Source organism: Hippocampus zosterae, chromosome 7, assembly GCF_025434085.1.
Source record: "Hippocampus zosterae strain Florida chromosome 7, ASM2543408v3, whole genome shotgun sequence".
Classification (NCBI taxonomy): Eukaryota; Metazoa; Chordata; class Actinopteri; order Syngnathiformes; family Syngnathidae; genus Hippocampus; species Hippocampus zosterae.
In genome coordinates this window covers 2,637,208-2,655,548 of record NC_067457.1, presented here as the reverse complement: position 1 = coordinate 2,655,548, position 18,341 = coordinate 2,637,208, and the positions used below count along the sequence as shown (strand labels likewise).

General features: G+C 47.5%; 1 long non-coding RNA gene across 1 annotated transcript in view; it reads right to left on the bottom strand.

The window, feature by feature from the left end:
* Positions 1–1,068: 1,068 nt before the first annotated feature.
* Positions 1,069–18,341, bottom strand: part of LOC127604072 (uncharacterized) — a 58,735-nt gene continuing 41,462 nt past the window's right edge. The window contains exons 8-14 of the long non-coding RNA XR_007963200.1: positions 9,616–9,780; positions 9,322–9,400; positions 5,654–5,831; positions 5,532–5,575; positions 3,865–4,088; positions 3,339–3,725; positions 1,069–1,304 (exon numbers count right to left, since the gene is read on the bottom strand). This is a non-coding gene — a long non-coding RNA (uncharacterized LOC127604072). The remainder of the gene's footprint in view (positions 1,305–3,338; positions 3,726–3,864; positions 4,089–5,531; positions 5,576–5,653; positions 5,832–9,321; positions 9,401–9,615; positions 9,781–18,341) is intronic.

Genomic DNA, 18,341 nt, shown 5'->3' with positions numbered 1-18,341 from the left:
AGAGGAGAGTAAAATGTATCCCCTTATCGCCATCAAAGTAATAAACTGGATCTGAAACTTAATTCGTCATGTTCAGTTAAGCTCTACGAATAGACCATTAAGTGTGCCGAAAATCTCAACCCTGATGGTGCAGTGGACTAAAACTTTGCTTTCGGTTCGGGCGACTTGGGTTCGATGCCCACGCTCACCTACATGTGTGCATAAATGTAGCTGAGTAGAAAAGGGGACTCGAACACGAGACGGCTGAACCCAAAGTGTAGGCTTTAACCACTAGACCAACTCGCATTTGAAATTTAATAATTTGGATGTTATACTTATTCGCATTAACAATAGCATTGTGCACCAAAATTGCGAAAGACAGTAAAATACGACTTTCAATGCCGGAGGTCATCAGAACGATTGGCCTAATGGTTAGAGACAAACGATGCGGTCCGGTGAGAGCGAGTTCGAGCCCCACCTCAGGCTCGTATTTACCGAGATTTTTCTTTCGGAATTGTTTCTCACAATTACTTTTTTTTACTTCTTTGTTAAATAAAGCTTTTTAAAAAAAACAAAAACGTGATGACTTTGTTAGCGAAAACGTATTTAATAAGCTGCGACTAATTGAACAAGCGGTCTCTTTCTCCTCCAGGCTGACGACTGACTGCACGTCCACATCGCGGCAAGACGACCACAAGGCTTGGCAAGGTGAACGCTTTAACTTTCTTTTTTTGTCTTGTCATTGCTAACTTTTAACAATAATTCACATTTTCAGGCTGTTCAACTCTTCCACGTCAAGTCTCCTGCAAGTTTAAATGGCATTGTGTTCTTTTGAACTAGCTCTCGTTTTGCAATTGTCTTTTTCTTTTCCAGCACGCCGAGAAAGTAAGTTGCTAGCGTTTGACAAACCGAACGTCTTAAGTTTCTTTTTTTACACCAGTCATTGCTAACTTTTTGGAACGTAACATTAATTCGCGTTTTGGTAAACGTGCTTACCAAAACTATTTCACTGTCTTTTCAGGCCACTGCCGAGGTGTCCAGCTCAGCCCTGCACTCGTCACTGGTAAGAGACAAAAACACTCCAGCGCATACAACCCTGAAATCATGTTTTAATTTTTCAGCACATGAAGATGAGCTTACAAGAAGCTTCGAGTGATGACGTGATTCAGGTCAGAACCACAAACAAAAAGTGTGCAATTTTCTTTTTTTTTCTAAGGGGGAGGATTTCAAAATTTGGTGCTGCACACTACCTCATTGCAAACTGCGCTCCCAAGTCGTCTTGAAAAAGAAAGCTCAGAGTCCAGCCTCAAGTTGCTGTTTTGCTCCTGAAGGAAGGTAAGGACATCGTAAATGACTACAATTCACTCTTTCTAACATCTTTTGTAGGTGTGAAACGGCATCATGACTTCATCTAGTGCTGCTGACGGACCAGACAACAGCGAATGGGGCAGTCTGCTTGTTTTGAGCATGCTGCAAAACAAAATGGCAGATGTGAATTTTTTTTAAAACATTTCTTGTTTGCAGGTTCCCCACATGCATTGAATTCAAATGAACAAGTTGAATGTCCAGGCTTCTGAAGAGCTTGCCGATGATCTGATCATTTGAATCGGGTGCGTTGCAACAGCGAAACTTGGAAAACATGCAGGACAGTGACCCTCCAGGACTAGAGTTTGCGTCCATTGGGAATGTATTTGTTAACAATCTCGCAAAAAGTCTTAAAAGGACTACTGGCGGATCCATCATCCGCATCTGTCAAGCATGTTCACGTTTTGGGCCATACTTACAAACTCAAAATTGAAACTTGCCTGTCTATTATTGCAAAAACCTGAAGCCCCTCCCCCCTTTCTTTCATATCCACAAGAAAGTCAACAGAGTGGGTTCACCTGTTATTTTTTTTTTTGTATTTTAGTGAAATAAACGCAAATGTGTCGTCTTCTCAAGCATTTCATTTCTCAGCCGTGGCGCGGTGTAAATGAAACGTTGCGTTTTCCTTCCTGTTGGTTTCTACGCTTAGTACAAATTGGAGGATCCCTCGCCTTGCAATGTGATTTACAGTCTGCGGCACATTATTTCCACTTGATTCATGTGGGTGTCTGCGGCACACGGAGGTTAATAGAAATGCCAGGGTGCGCCGTGATTTACTCGAGTCAAATGTCCGCGTGTTAGATGTCCGAGGCTCATGCATTATGCGCCGAGACGCCGACATGACCTTCAGCCGTTGTCCGTGTGAGCACACGCGGGACTGGGGCTTGACCTTATCGACCTATTGACGCCTTTCAGATATTTACGTGGCTAGCTGGCCCCACAACGTCACAGCATCATTTTGATTGAACTTGGGCATATTTGGAGGTAAGCTAGACGCTTGCAAGTCACACACAAACTTCAAAGAACATAAAAAGCTTCCACCAAAAAAAAAAAAAATTAAAAGTAGGACTCTATCATTTGTTTGCTCTTAAAAACACAGTCAGAAAATGAATACATTGAATGTAAAGAATTAAACATTGCTACAACAGGCATTGACTACTCCAACACTGAATGTGGATTTGGTTTCCTTTTGTTTTTTTAGCAGTAAGCTAGCAGGCATTCCTATGGCCAAGTTTTTTTTTTTTTAATACGTAATGTATAATTGTCTTTGTTTTATGTTTCCATCGAAAATTAGTGGGGGTGGCAGTTAAAAACCGTCACCTGCCAAAACGCTGCTTGTTGTCAGGTTGGCTGCCACCATCTACTAGAACTTGAATATCAAATTTTAACTCACATTTCAGGTTAAAAAAGCGTTACGTCAAAAAAAACCAACGTGGGCCACTCCTATGCCAATGCGTACTTAAAACAAAGCAATCCAAATGGTGCTTCTTAAACGACAGCTTCCAGCGGGTGATGCCGATGCAAGTTGACATGTACCAAACCTGCAATGTCCCAGAGCCATCTGCGCCTGTCAGCTCTAACCGACATCAGCGACATCGTCTCCATGCCGCCCTGACACGTCACAAACTTTTACATGTCTGCTCTTTTTCGGCACGGCGATGCGCTTGATCGGGGCGTGCGGCGGGATACGCGTACAAAAATCAAGCCGTCGCATTAGCCAACGAAGCTAACGAGCCGGCTCAAATTAGAGCCGAGCGTCTAACGGGATGCGCTCTGGAAATGTGCCACAGTCTCGAGCTTGACAAGCGGAGGGAAGATTTAACGTATGAGAAGGATGAGGAAAAACGAACAAAAAAAAACCCAACAACTGTTTTTATCGAATGCAACACACGACATGAACACATTAAAAACAATGTGATGTATTACAATGAATAATGACGCAACAGTCAGCAATGTTATGCTAGGCTAGCTCTGGGGTGATTACAGTCGCTCACCTGCCGTGACCTTTGAACCCTCTGTGATCAGCACTTTTGGCAAGGCAATCCATCAAGGTGCTCTTACTGTCGTGAGGAGGAGGAGGAGGAGGAATGCAGCGGTGGCAAGTGGCGGCTGCGCTGCTCCAAGGCAGTCACGTCAGCCTGCGCATGCCACCCGTTCCAAAGTGGAGCTGATGGGCCGCGTGAGCCGTTGATCGTCAGGTCCCGTGCCGGTGGACCCCCGTAAAGCATGAAAGCAAACGAATTTGCCACATTTTTCAATGGACATTGTTTTGCACCTCAACCACCTGGGTGCAGTAAGATCTTGTCACGCAGAGTCGAACAGTGCTGTTGTGGAGACACGGCTCCTCTCTCCATCTTCTCAGCATGGCCAGATTGTTTATTCTGCGCAGAGGATAAAGAATACACGCCGCGGTTATGAACTGAGTTTTCTGTTGTTGGGATTAATGAAATAGATGTCTTCTTTGGATGCTGTCGAGCTGACATGAGCTCAGAGGCTAGCTGTTCTATTTTGCTAACTTACGGCTGTTGTTTCCAAACATGACGAAAGGGGCGCGGTGACAGGTAGCAGAGACGAGGACGAGCGACACTGGTGCCGTATTAGTGGCCGGCATCTTCCAACTTGCGGCGCGTGACGCTCAGCCAACTCGACAGCCCCTTCGACGGTTTCCCCGTCCACACTTCCCTCTCGTCGTGACCAGCGGGCCCGTTGTGTCGCGGCGCCGGGACCCGGGCCGGCCTGCCTGCCTGCGGACAACGTGCGTTTGGTCACCTCGCGGGAGAAGTGTGCTAATTCCTTCCGATACCCGAGCGACTCGAGGTGATCTGAACACTGGAGTGCGACGAGCTGTCTCCTTGTATTAACATCCAAAATGTGACACGCTTAACACGGATAGCTCGTTAGCTCCTCACAGGTACTCGAATATTTCCCCACCATTTTTCCAACGAAACTAAATTGAGCTGATGTTTTACCTTCGGTGAATCGCAGCCCATTTGGATGCTGGCTTGATTCTGCGGGGTCACCTCAAATACCCAAAACATGGCGAGGGCGACGTGAAAGTAACAAACAAAACCCCCTCAAAGTGCGTGCGGGGAGAGCGTGGCCAAGCGCCCTGACAGGCGGAGGTTTCACTAACACTGACGCAAGCTAATGAGGGAGCCAGAGGTGAAGCCCGATGCCGGCCCGTCGCCCGGCATCGGGCCCGGCTGATTGATGCGCTCCAGTCAAATGAGGCAGCGGCCTGAGTGATTTGACACTCGTCTGGCAGTGACACACGCTAACGCTCATCGGTGTTGATGGGCCCCGCTCGGCTGGGGCCCGCCCGCCGCACTTATTTTTATTCCCTTGTTCTTTTTTATTCCCGCCTTCGCTCTTCCTGCTCATCTCCTTGCCACTTCCAATTAGGGTTCGAGTGGCGGAGGCCCTCAGGTGCTCGCTGATGAAGCACCGGGAGACGAGACGAGATCAAAGTAATCTCGGGGACTCGGGCGGGCTTGCAAAAGTCCAAACTAACGGTGGCTTCCAAATCTACATTTGGATGCGGATGAGCCAGTCTCATTGTTGACCTTTATTCTGCTGAATGACCTGCGCTTCGTCTTTTTGAACTCCACTCCCATTTCAAAACCACAAAAGGCTGCTGGCTACTGCTAACGCCGAATGAGAAACGTCATAGCTAACAAATAGCATCGGAAGTCAACACTTGGGGCAATGGCGATTTAAACACAAGTGCGGCGTGAAATCATCGAGACGGATAACATATTATTGTCGGACATATTCTTTATCCTCGGCAAAAAAAGGAGACTAATATAATTGTAGCTCACTTTTAGAATATGAGTGACACCATTTGGGATTTTTTTTGTTGTTGTTATTGACTGGAATGGATTAATGGCATTGTGGAGAGATGATTTGAGATGCAAGTGTTGGCCATGGAAGATATTCAACTTGCATCTGGAGGTAAGGGAGTGTGGCTCTTGGACAAAAATGGGGAAATTGTGGCAGTGCTAAGCAAAAGCACGATCTGCGCGGCGGCGGCGGCGGGGCTCGGGCCTGACAAAGCTAATTAGAATGGGACGTGATACACAGCTCACGGCGCGTTTCGTGCTTGGCGGCGCGACAGCGATGCAGCCGAGCTACGATGAGAAAGGCGATGAGGAGGAGGAGGCGGCGGCCACGGGAAGAAGTATACCAACCGCGGTCACGAGAACGTCCTCAATACGCTCGGCAAGGTGCAGAGCTGTCATCTTTTGTTAGTGAATGCACCTTTGCCACTTTTTTGGGGAGGGGTGGGGTGGGTGTCCCACCCAAACTTTACCTCCATACAAATATTGAATCAAACAGAAGTTCCATTCGGTTCAAATGAAGAAAAACCTTCTCGATAGGTGAGCCCAACTCGTTTGCAGAGTTTGTGCTGCAATGCGAAAAGAATCCAACAGGTGGCGAAAGACTCCTTCCCTCCGGAGAGTGCAACCATTTTTGCCAGCTTGGAGTCACTGAAATGGAAGGGGGGGGGGGGGAGAAAAAAGATTTCAAATTCAATCAACAATCACGTCTTCTTCAGCTTTGACAAGGAATCTTAACGGCTGGCCTCTCAAGAATGGCAAGCGCTTTGCTGGCCGCTCATTTCAATGAGCTCTTTCATTTCCTTAGGTGCACACTTTGAAAAGGCCGCTGCGGCCTGCCCTGACTCATTTCCTCTTGGCCTCACAGATCACAGGCCAGATCAGGACGGCCCCCACCCAAACCCCCCCACCGCCTCCCATGGCCAAGACCCTCATAATACGGCAGCTTGTCCGCAATTCATCTTGCCACATTATTAAGGCGGCCACCCACGGGCAAGGCCATGCGAGTCCTTGGTGCAAACACAAAGTGGAATATAACTCCCTTTGGACTTTTTAGTCCTCGGCCAATCGTTTGCCTTTCGAACCGCTCACAATATTGGGCTCACTTGCGCAATCTAACATACTGGCGATGACGGCCCATTTTGGAGAAAATCTGATGCAACGACGATGCAACGATGACACAAAGGCTTCCGTTTGCATCATCCAGCATTCTCAAAACATTCTCTCAGGTAAGACCAACGCTTTTGAGCTCCTTTCCAACAATCAGCCAATCTCCAAACGCAGATCAACGTGAACACAATGCCGCCTTTGTTGGTCTTGTGTTCACAGCATGTGATTAGCGGAGAGGGGGCAAGGCGGGGTGGGTCGGGAGGGTCGGTGGTGGTGGGGGGGGGGATCTAGGCTCGGCCTGATAAAAACTGTGGGAATAGCTTGGCATCACTTGAAAAGAAGAAGGGGGGGGGGGTAAAACAAAAATGAAAATGTCTTCCTACGCAACCTTCGTTGGACGGGAAAGATGGAGGCTGCGCTAGCGTCTGCATGCCCGCTAAAGGCGGCCCGAGTGCAGAAAAGTGTTTCGGGGGGGCTGGTACACCTGCGGAGGGTTTCCAGAGATACGACTTATCTCGCATCCCGTCACAGGATAGGAACTCTTCAGCCGTCCTGACGCTGAAGGGGGCTTTGCGGAGTGGGACAGTGGGTGCTGAGAGACGAGTGTTGTGCCAGGTGAGCCGTTTGGCAGCTGGCATTCCCAAGCTTGACCCCCCCTGAGCGTCATCAGCCGGCTCTAATCTACACACATAGACAGCCCCCTCAGCCCTCGAGCTGCTCTGGGCGGCTGCTGAGCATTGCGCTCAACTCCCTGTGTTGCGACACGATATTCAGGACTGAATGAAGTTCCTCCCCGCACTTCAACATAGTTTCTTGGCACCCAGCTGCCACAAGATGGCAACGGTGTGAGGGTTCACCGCATATCTACTTTTGGCACACGCCGAAGCGGTCACGTCGCCATCGTAGGAAAAGAACGGCCCAAAGCGAGGAGACCTCTCGACCGGACCAGCGGATCGCGGAGTGCAAATTTCCAGCCGCTTATCTCTTCGTGGTAAAGAAACGCATCTCTCATCCTGATGAACAAAGCAAAAAAGAACCCCCCCCCCCGCTGTCCCAGTGCAGAGGGCCTAACGAGAGCAGATAAGCAGGATGAATTCTACGGAGACAATCTGTTATCGAGGACGCGGCGACGCGCCGACATTAAGGATAATCATATCTATCAAGCGCGCTGCCAAACATCCCCGAATGAGAACAAAGCCCTTCGCGCTCTCTCGGGCGGAGGAGGAGGATGATGATGATGATTATGATGCTGACGATCCAGGAGGCCCAAAAGAATCAAGAGATACGGAGAACGTGCTGACGAGTTCAAGCATCTGCTCGTTTCTCAGCGCGATTGTCGAACGAGGAAGCGGCGGGCGTATAATGAGCCGTCTGCGGATTAAACGCCAAAACGACAACGGACGGTGGCGTCGCCACACAACACGTCCATTCGGTTTTTCCTCCTCATCCAGAGGTTATAATACTGGACTCGTCTACTTTCGGCATGGTTTTTAGTTCCGATTAGCGGTAGTCGCTCAACTTACACTCCGGTTGCCAATGTTGCGCTGGTCCGTCCGTTGTTTACGTGACAGGGAGGGGTTCCCTCGGCCTGTCTTCTTGCCATTTCTCACCCGCATTCTACCGACGCTGCCAAGAACATGTGTTTTTACTCAAATTAAGACTTACACTTGTGCCGTCAGCGTCGAATGACCGATACGATACGAAAAGCAAAAGTCAAACGTGAGCACCGCCGGGGCCTCCCGCTGATTTTTTTATTTTCATCTTGGCTCAAAGGATCACTCCTTCATATCCTGCCAGCCACTTCCAAGTTCTGCGCTCCGCCGCGCGCGCCAAGCAAGACTTTATGAACATTTTGTAACGCCGCAAATCAAATGAGATGGCGTGACGCGTCGGTGAAATTTGGTCCGGTGCGACTGTGAAAGATGGATTAGCGTGCGTTAATCATTTCAACCTGTTAAGGACACGTCTTTTTTTTTTTTCGAAAATGTAATGAACGCACCGGGTCCTCCAAATGATCAACATACTTTGACACACGCACAAATTTATGTTGGTCATGAACTTAGTGTAAAAAGTTGAAGAACCACCAGACAAGAGGAACCGACGTCAGCATGCGTCGACAGCACTGTGTTTCATGTCTTTGTCACCTGAGACCAAGAGGCGGGCCTCACAGTGCCGGGACCGCGTCCAACACTCACGCGGCGGAGGTGTGGGCAGACGAAAGGGCTCCGCGGAGCGGGGCGGGGCGGGGCGGCTCATGTTGCCCGAGCCGGCCCCGGTGGGATCATGTGACTTCAAGCGTCCAGACACAAGTCTTTCTTTTCATTTCCACGCAGCGGTGCTCTGCCTTTTGTTTCCGATAAGATGTATAAATGATGAGCTGCCTGACAAAATAAAGCATGGAGGTGGGTGGCGGTGGGAGGGGTCGGGGGGCGGGTCCCTCAGGCGGGGCATCAGTCATGCTCGGCCTGTCAGCAGGTAACTGATGGGGGGCCTTGGAGGCACAAAGAACTCTTTTAAGGAGAAGAGGGGAAGAACCGAAGCTGGTGTTGGCTGACTCGTATTTAAGGGACTCTTTAAAGCTGCAGTTCTCAAACCGGGGTCCCTAAGGGGAGCCATAACTTGGGGTGGTTTGCAAAATGTCCTGCCATTTAGTTTATAACAACATACGGCAACTGTGCAATGAAACAAAATAATCCACTGATTCACAATGATGGAGAGGCATCACCCGAAAATATGTATCGATCAAACGCAAAACAAAAATGGCTACGACGTGAATTAATATTAATTCTTCAAGTACAACACATGAACGGAGCAAAAAAAAGTGGAAATGTGATGTGCTAATATCGCCGGGCTAATGGCCAAATCCATCACGCGTCCATTTGACGTGGCAAGTATACAACATTAAATCTCTAATCCTGTTCTTTCCATCCTTTCCAATGACAGCTCCTTTTTTTTGTGTGTGTGTGTGTAAAACAGAAAATATGACACTGCTGCCCGTGCAATGTGCGATAAAAGAAAAAAAAGTACTTACAAGCTTATCTGCGATACACAGGATGAAGAGCAACGTTGGCAAACAATCCACTGCCGCGTGAGTCATTCGACATCGAAGCCTAAAAATACAGTCACAAGTTTTAATTGGGAAAAAAAAAACATTTTGAAACAATTGCATCATGCACTAAGTGTCTGCTCAAGCTTTTCACTCTTGACAAATTTTAGGAGAGGAAATAACAACAGCAGTGCGGAAGAGTTAAAAATGGCTGCAAATTACATGAGCGTTGTGCAAAAATTCCCACCGCGGCGCCGCGCCCGCGGAGGATGATCTCACCGCGTAAATAAATCTCTTTTATGAGCTTTTGAATGCAACGTTTAGCTTCATGGTTTCAATTTTGCTTTCATCTCGCAAGTATCAATCTTCGTCGCTGGCCGATGGTGTATGACTACCGTGATGTTGAGAGCATCTTACAGCCTCCGGGGATTCGTCGAGCATCACCTACAAGTGGACACAAGATGGTGGATTAGTTACGAAAGATAGCCTGATATAAAAATAAATTGAGCGCTAATGTCATGTAATCATACTTTGCACTTTTGACCACAAGTGGCAAGAACAGGACTAGCTAAAGGCTAGCATCACAAGCTAACATAGCAGTCTTTTACTGTATACATAGCTCGCGTACCTCATGCATAAGTGAAATGAAATCAAACAGAAGTGCCATGAAGTGTTAACAGTACACACGCTTTTAATTGAACACTTTTTTTCCTTTTTTTTTTTTTTTTTTTAAGAACTTGGAGATTCTGATATAGTGCCAAAGACAAAGTAAAAGGGTGTAATTATAACTCCAGGTGGGAGCGGGTGCTGATTGAGCACCTTCAGGAGCACAATTACCAAAGTGTCCGCATTAAATTGATGAACGGGTGCTTTATGTGTAGGAAGTGCTGAAATTTTAATTCGGCTCTCATTAGGCACTGACAGAATATCATTGAGATGGCATTATTCCAAGGTCACACCAGAGGGGCAGACAAAAAAAAAAAAAAAAAACGAAGATGAATTGAAAGAGCATCCATCCTATAGATGACAAGCATAATATAAAAATTCTACTACTACAATGCATGGCTGTCAATGGACAGAATGTCTCCAAACCATATCAGGTGCACCAATACTTGCTCAAAAAGGTGTAACCGAATTTGCTCACTTTTTAATGCAACCATATTTGGTGACTGAGGTGAAACGACACTTGGTTGATTTAAGTGGACTCACGTACATCTGCAAACACTGTAATTAAAAAAAAAAAAAAATTACAAGTGAAATACAACTGAACTCTATGTCACAAATGCACTGTGCTAAAAAAAATGTAAGCACTGTAATATTACCGCCAGTTTGATCACTGAATGCAGTGAGTTCTTCGCATATGGCTGCACAGTCACCCCCTCACCCCCCCGCACCCAAACAACAATAGTGGCTAACCTGATCATTCATGACACATTGTATAAACAGTGTAAAAGCTAACAGTGCTGCCAATCAACATGATTGATTGCAGCTCGCCTTGAGTGAAGAGTGACGCATCAGGAAAAACTTGTTCTTTTTCCTTTTTTTTTTCTCAAGCGGCGCATTCGAGGGCTGCCACGGAAAGCGGTGATTAATGTGCTCTCCGCGGGTAATCCCATACCCCGAGCTAATGAAGGAGGAATTTATCACGGGGCCAGATGTCACCATGACGGCACTCCAAGTAGCTGGGAACAATTTATTTTCTTTTTCGTAATGGTCCTGAAAGGTACTGATGTGTCGGGAGTGAGAGGGGTGGGGGGGGGGGCACTGAACAATGACCACTTCAAAGTATGAGTGCGCCCCAACCGCTTTACTTTGCAAAAAAAAAAAAACCACACAAGTGATGTGCATATGGTTAGCAAGAGGCTAGCGCAAGAAGCTCATGAAACAGTCTACGATGCCGCGTGCTAGCGCTCCAAAGTGTAAAATGAAGTCAAGAGCTAACTTCATGCAAAACAATGAAATGCGGGACTCGATCGCAGATGAGCAAAGGCCAGTGAGGGGTTAGCGCGAGAAGTTAACGACGCAGTTTGCGACATTCCGTGCTGGCGGAGGCAAGTGTAAAGTGAAACATTGTCATTTAAACTGCTAACACTCAAACCTTTTATCACAAATACCATGCAAATTACTTGGTGGAATGTTACTGTGAGATGTTTTCTGTAAGAGGTTAAAAAAAAAGTTTGTTTTTTAATTGCGGTTAACATGCAACATTGTCAGCAAAGCAAATGTGCTTAATCTGGTGCCGCGGCCATAATAAAGGCAACGACATGTCGCAACATTTTCTGGTTGATGAGTCGTCACGTGCTGCTCATGAATCCATTTCCCGCCGCAATTATGAGCCATGGCGCTGGCTTTCAAGTTTAACGGCGTGCTTTACGAGGCGCACTCCAACGCCAGTGCCTCCCGACCGGCCCGTCTCGTCACTCTAATTGCCCTTGCTGTTGTTCATGGGGAACAATGACCTCTGCGCTCGCCGGCAGCGGTGTGATCAGCACAACTGCACGGTATTGACGACTTTTGCATCAAAAACAAAATGAGGGATCGCTAGTGGGTGCTGCCGTATTGGTTAGTAAAAGAGTTTGGCTGGGTTACACTTTTACGACTAAAGATTCCTGGGAATTAATGAAAATGTATCATTAAAAACAAAATCTAATTCAAATGACTGAGTTATGGAAAAAAAAACGAAATGCCAAATATATTGAGTTATTGTTTAAAAACAAAAACAAAAAAAAGTTAGCAGCCGAGAGTCCTAAAGCCTGTTCCTCACACCAGATTTTGACATTTCACACAGAGAAGGGCAACAGCTGCGATCTTGGCCAACAACAAGCGGAAACGGCATTGCGATGACGTCAGGGGGGGGCGTGGCCTCAACAGCAGCGTTGCGGTCAAGCATCAAAGAGCCGCCACAAAGACGGAGGGGCCGACCGCCGGCTGGGTTTCAACAGAGGGGCCGGCTGGAGGTCACGCACGCGGATGAAAGACTTCACAGCTGGCAGGTGGAGCTCAAGGAGGCATTGTTCGGCCGCCGACGCAAATCTGAATCCCAAACATGTGCTCGCTCGGACCGACAGGCAGTCAAACACGGCGAGTGTCGCCAGTGTTTGTTTTGACACGCTTCATTGATGGCGATTTCAAACACACTTTTGAAATGTGCCACGAGAACAGCTCGTCGTCAATTGCGAGGACGTTTAGTGGACGGCACAGGCGGGAACACGTTTGACTTTTGAGTGAACAAATCTTTTTTCTTCTGTTTAAGAAATTGTCAAATCAATTGAATTTTATTTTTTTTAGGAATCACATGATGCTGTGTAGTTTGTCTTGTTTTCCTGTTAGAAAAGTGGAACGCCAGTAGTTTTTCTTAGTAAACATCAGCACTTTGTTTTTTGTCTTTTTAAAAAATTATAAAACAAAGACTGTATTTATCTTTTGAGGACGGCGTAACATAATGCTCTCTTGCTTTTGTGGCTCCATCATTGCTAACTAAGCTAAAAGCTATGATGGCCGGTCCCTCCCACCCCCTCCAGCCCGCCCTGACAGCACTTGGTAGCTCCTTCAGCCAGAGACTGTTACACCCGCGCTGCAAGAAGGAGAGATACCGACGCTCGTTCCTACCGACTGCTGTCAGGCTGATGAATAAAAAAAAAAAACAATCATGATAATAATAATAATGAAATGATGTGAAGGAAAATTGTAAATAGTACTGCGATGTATCCATTTTGTGTTCATATTGCATTTAATTGAAAGATGTTTGTTGTTTTTTTTCCCTTTCTTCTTTCTTCTTTCTACATACATTCTTGCTGCTGGAGGCTGTAAATTTCCCCAGTGTGGGACGAATAAAGGATATCTTATCTTATCTTATCTTATCTTATCGTGACTTTGCCTCCAACTCAAGACAGTTTGAAGCATGACGCTTGAGCAAAAGCGCAAAAGCATCTGGATTTGCTGTGACGTCCACCATCTGATGTTTGGCAAGCTTCTAACTGTCTCTACCTTTCTTAAGGCGATTTGTTTTGAAGGGGGGGGGGGCATGGGGGGGGGGGTCTTCTCGTAATAGACGCGCCTCACAAATTTCATGTTGCTTTACGGGCTCTCTTCCACAATGGGGTTCATGACACCCGTGTAAACATGGCCCGAAAGACAGGAAACACCTTTTCTGTGGGTTATTCTTCGCTTGGGCCTAACAATGACTGACCTGCTCATGCCCACAAAACAAAAGGCTCCTTTTCAACTCGACGCGCAACAACGTGACATCATGATCATAAATATATTCCATCAGCCTGCCATGCTGTCAGTTCGCCGCAATCAAACAACTCCCGCAGCAAACGATTCCTTTAATGTACTCCTGGACGCTAAATGATTCATCGCGGCAGCCGCATTGTTAAAAACGCCACTTAGGGAGGTTGGGGGTAGGGGTGAGGGGGAGGGGGGGGCAACGCTTTGCTTCAAGTCAATAAAAGCGTGTCTGAAAGCATATTAATGCCTTGCGCTTGTTCACGGACACGAGGGGGGAGCACGTTGAGCGGATCGAACCTGGCATCCCGAAAATTGCGCTTCTCAAACTTTTAACATAACAGCAGGTAGCACCTCCACAAAGACTTGCAGTAGCTCTGCCACCCCAGACACGTCACCGGTAACACCCAGCAACGTTAGCTACGGTTAGCTAACGGATTGCAGTTAAAATGTGAACACAGTGTCAACGTTTTTTTAATTTCCAACTTCATAACTATCATAATCGACCATCACATATGACACTTCCCGCCTTTGCAAACACACAAATGGCGAGCGATCTCAAACGTCGGGGTGTCACAAAAGGCAGCCAAACTGCTTTGCCCCGCGCCAAGCTCGTGTGGGCCCAAAACATTAACGCATTGACAACATGATGGATGACACGCGGTTAAGTGGTTCTCCCGTCACACGGGCTCGCAAAACTTGTTCCAGAAGTGTGAAAACAAACGAGTGTTTGCACATGGCATCAAGCGGCGACGTGCTACTAATTAGAAAATGAGACGACAGACGCATGGCACTTACATGCAAATGGTCGGCAATCATTCATATTAATCATTTCCTTTTGAAGTGTTCAAGTTGTCTCCGAAAGAACCAGACAGCGCTACTCAGTTCTAATTGAAATTTAAAATACGTATGTGAGGTGAGGGCTCTAAAAGAAAGAAAACGGCCCGAGCGCTAGAAAATTTGGCAACGTCCTCGCGCCTCGAGGCACCGGCCTGCCTCACCTTATCCGATCCTGACCCCTTTTCTCAAGATAAATACCTCTGTCAACATTCACCTTTGGTCCCTGGACGCAAATTCAACTTGTCATCCATCATCCTTCTGTGTCATTTACCCCCAGTATTGACTTTTGGACCTCAGCTCTGAACATGACCTAGCAGGTTAACACCCCACCCTCCCTCCGCCCCGCCCAAGACTCAATTTTCAACTAACAAGCTGTACCTTTCTCCACATAGATTGAATCGCTACTCACAAATTCCGAAACAGAATCATCTTCATTGGCCAAGTATTTTTAAAGCGTGAAGTTTCTCCCACCCGGATGTCGTGTTACGCTTATTTTTTAACAACCATCATGAAAAGATCGTAAAGAGTGAAGGTCAACATTTGAGGAAATGCGCTACGTTTATTATTACTGCAGCTATGAGCTTACATGCTAATTTTCACTTTTCTGAGTCAGGTTCGCGTATTTTACTCGGGTCGTTATTAGCGGCCTGCTTAAAAGGGAGCGGCAGTGCACTGGCGTAGGGGCGGGGGGGGGGGGGGTGTTAAGATTATTAATTGTTTTGGTGTCACAGCCGCTGTGTGCACCCGCTGATTTAATCAGCTAAATTCACCACAGTGGGAGCTTAGCCTTCAAGCGCCGAGACCATATACAGCAACAAAGCCGCCATTACCGGCGTGATTTGCACGCATGCCGTCCGTGTAACATTGATTGGGTGAACTGTGATGTTCGTCGCATTAGCGTCGCGCTATCCTTTGCGCAATTTTCCGATGTGAACGTGCGCTCTCGTTGGAGGATTGCTTTGACCGGCTGACACAAGAGGCAGCCTATTAGCTATTAGCTAACTAATATTGTGACTTCACAATATTATATTAATATTAATTATTCAGTAATATTATATTAATACAATAATAATAACATATAATATAATATTAATATAATAATATATTAATATTATTATTATATTATATTATTATAATATAATATATTATATTATATTATAATAATATATTAATATTATTATATTATTATAGTAATATTTATAATAACTACATCAACCAATTAATGGGACATATGAATTAAGAAAAATGTAAAAATATTTCAATGAACAAATGATATCACTAAAAGCAAAAGTACATCAAATGTTCCCTATTTATTTGGACTAATATTTAAAAAAACATTATAACAGGACTATGGATGCAGAGATGCTTGGCGAGCCAGAGTCATATCAAATCTTTGCCCTCCCCGTCAGAGTAATTGATAAGCACCGAGCTGTGTGAGCACGTGCACGTGTGTGTCCACTAATGACTTGGGGAACTTGTCTCTCCCTCCGTCACAGGTACAATCTTGTTTGCTCCGGTCCCTCGGGACCTTGGACCCCAGAGAAATGAAGAGGCTTCTTTATTCTCCCTCACCTGGCCGCACGATCTCGGCTCCTCTAATCAAGAGCGCGTCGGCTCGGCCGGCCGGCCCGATCAGGAGGGACGAGGGCCCCGTGTTGCAATTAAGTCGCGGCGTTGAAAGCAAAACGCTACGTCGGTCCCGGCGGGGCCGAAAGCTGCAAAGCAGGCCTGATTAACACTACGTCAGTTTGTGAACAAAGGCCCAGTGACGCACACCAGCGCTTCCCAACATGTACTCAGCCAGGCATATAGTTCACATTTGAAAAATGTTGTGACACCCCCGCCCACGTCCAAATATGGTCAAATTCACATCAACTTATGAGATGTGTTAAAATGTGACATCTAAATGTAAATATGAATATAAATCTGATGTCCGTACTTTCAAGCCACTCCTGCCGGCGCCTATAAATAAGAGCCCGCCCACCCCCTCCGCCAAGGTGAACGGCCCACAAATGGCGTCGGCCGCAGGCTGAGTAAACCGCAAGCGACGGCTCGGCTGACGCGAGGCGAGCCGACAGAGACGGATGGATCGATAGACGAGCGCATATGCAGATGGGCCTATTGATAAACTCCCGCCGACAACGGGCCAAACACTTGGAGCTCATCTGCTCGGCTGTCCGTCACGCCGCCCGTTAGTTTGCACGCACTTCAGGTCGGATGTCCTCAACCCGCGACCGCGGGGCGCCCGGCCCGACCCGCCGGCCACGTTACATGCCAAAACGTTTTTGCGTCACTTGTCAGTCCGGATGGCGCGCCGCGTCACTCCGGACGTCTCGGCGACGGCGTATGACAAGCAGCGAGCTCGCCGGGGATGCCAGCGAGTACGACGGCTTCGACAAACACACGAGTGCCTTCGCGCAGGGGGGGGTGGAATTCATTCCGCGACCATGCTCGCTTGCATCTCAAATCACGTTTGAATTTCTATTTCAAGTGGTTTGGGACCGACTTGCCCGTTTAAACGGAAATCGATGCTGGCATCCCATCTCCCTTCCGTGCGGAAAAACTTGACCTCGGATGTGATCTTTTTGACTGGCACGTCGCACAATGCGCCCGATGTTCAATTGACACAGAAGGGTTTGTTTACTAGCAGGCCTACGGTACGGTAAAAAGGTCTCCGCCGTTGCGAACACGACTCCAAGCGGAGGCGTGGTGTGAACCGGGGATGAATAATGGAGCGCTTCCCAGAGAAAGCCGCACTCTTGGTGGCAGGAGGTTAATATTCTCACATGTCATTAGGTGGCCGGGCCGGACTGACGGCTCATTGAATCGGGCAGCAAATGATTTCCTCATGCCGCAGAGGACAGAGCACTTCAAAGTGAAGCAGTGGGGAGGGGGCGGGGTCTGAGGTCAGGACAAGCACTCCACTTTGATTAATGACCGGAGCTAGGCAAAGGTTGCCAGTAGGTAAGAATGTGACGCCGAATTGGATGTGAAAGCAGGGGGGGGGGGCGACTTTAAGCTGGATTTGACCCGGCTGCACATAAAAGCCCCGCGCGGCGCACACCGTCACCGTCGGGCTGACTTGATGACTTGTGACAGGCAAACTCACGCACCCTCTGGCTTGTGTAGTCATGACTTTTTTTCACTTGTTGCCTGACAGCTTTACCTAATAGTCGCATGAGCACTTGCGGATACTGGACAGAAAAGTGTCGACGTCACCTCAAAACAGGAAACCCTCGTAATTGGGTGGGAGTTTGGGACCGAGTCAACATTCCGCAAGTCGGAAAGAACGCCAAAAATGCTTTGGACAGAGTTGACAGTCACGCTCTCGTCATTGCAAGGGTTACAACGCGCGATATAGAACTACCCTACTGAAGTTTTCATTGTCTGGGACAAGCCGAGCCACCCCCCGCCCTCGAAAAGTCTTTTCACGGCTTTCCACCGGTAATAAGTTTCGCTCCTTTTGTAAACAACAAAAGTCCAAATCTCCTTGATCTTCCGACTGTGAACAAGCGGCGAGGAATGTGAGTGACATGCTGGTCGGCGCTAAAGACAGCGCGTGCACCTGTTAGGACAATGTGTTGCTCACATCCCCCCCCCCAAAAAAAAACGCACATGAGGCAGCTGGAACCCTTTTAATTAGCACTAATTACCTTAGCGGAGAACGGTCGGCAGGCTAGAAGGGATTTGTCAGCGCGCGAGAGATCAGCAAGGCAGGAGGTGCTCGCGTTTTCCTTGCGCTGCGTCAAAAACTAATAAGGAGGCCGATAATGGGACCCGTGAGGGTAACGGCCCAAGTGGTGGCGCGTAATCCCCACTCAGGACTAACGCCGCCGACGCGACACACACGGTGCCGTTTTTCACCGCGACTCTTTTTCGTGTTGCTATTTTGTACATACGCCGCTGACTCTTTTTCGAGAGACTCCCAAAAGTCGCAT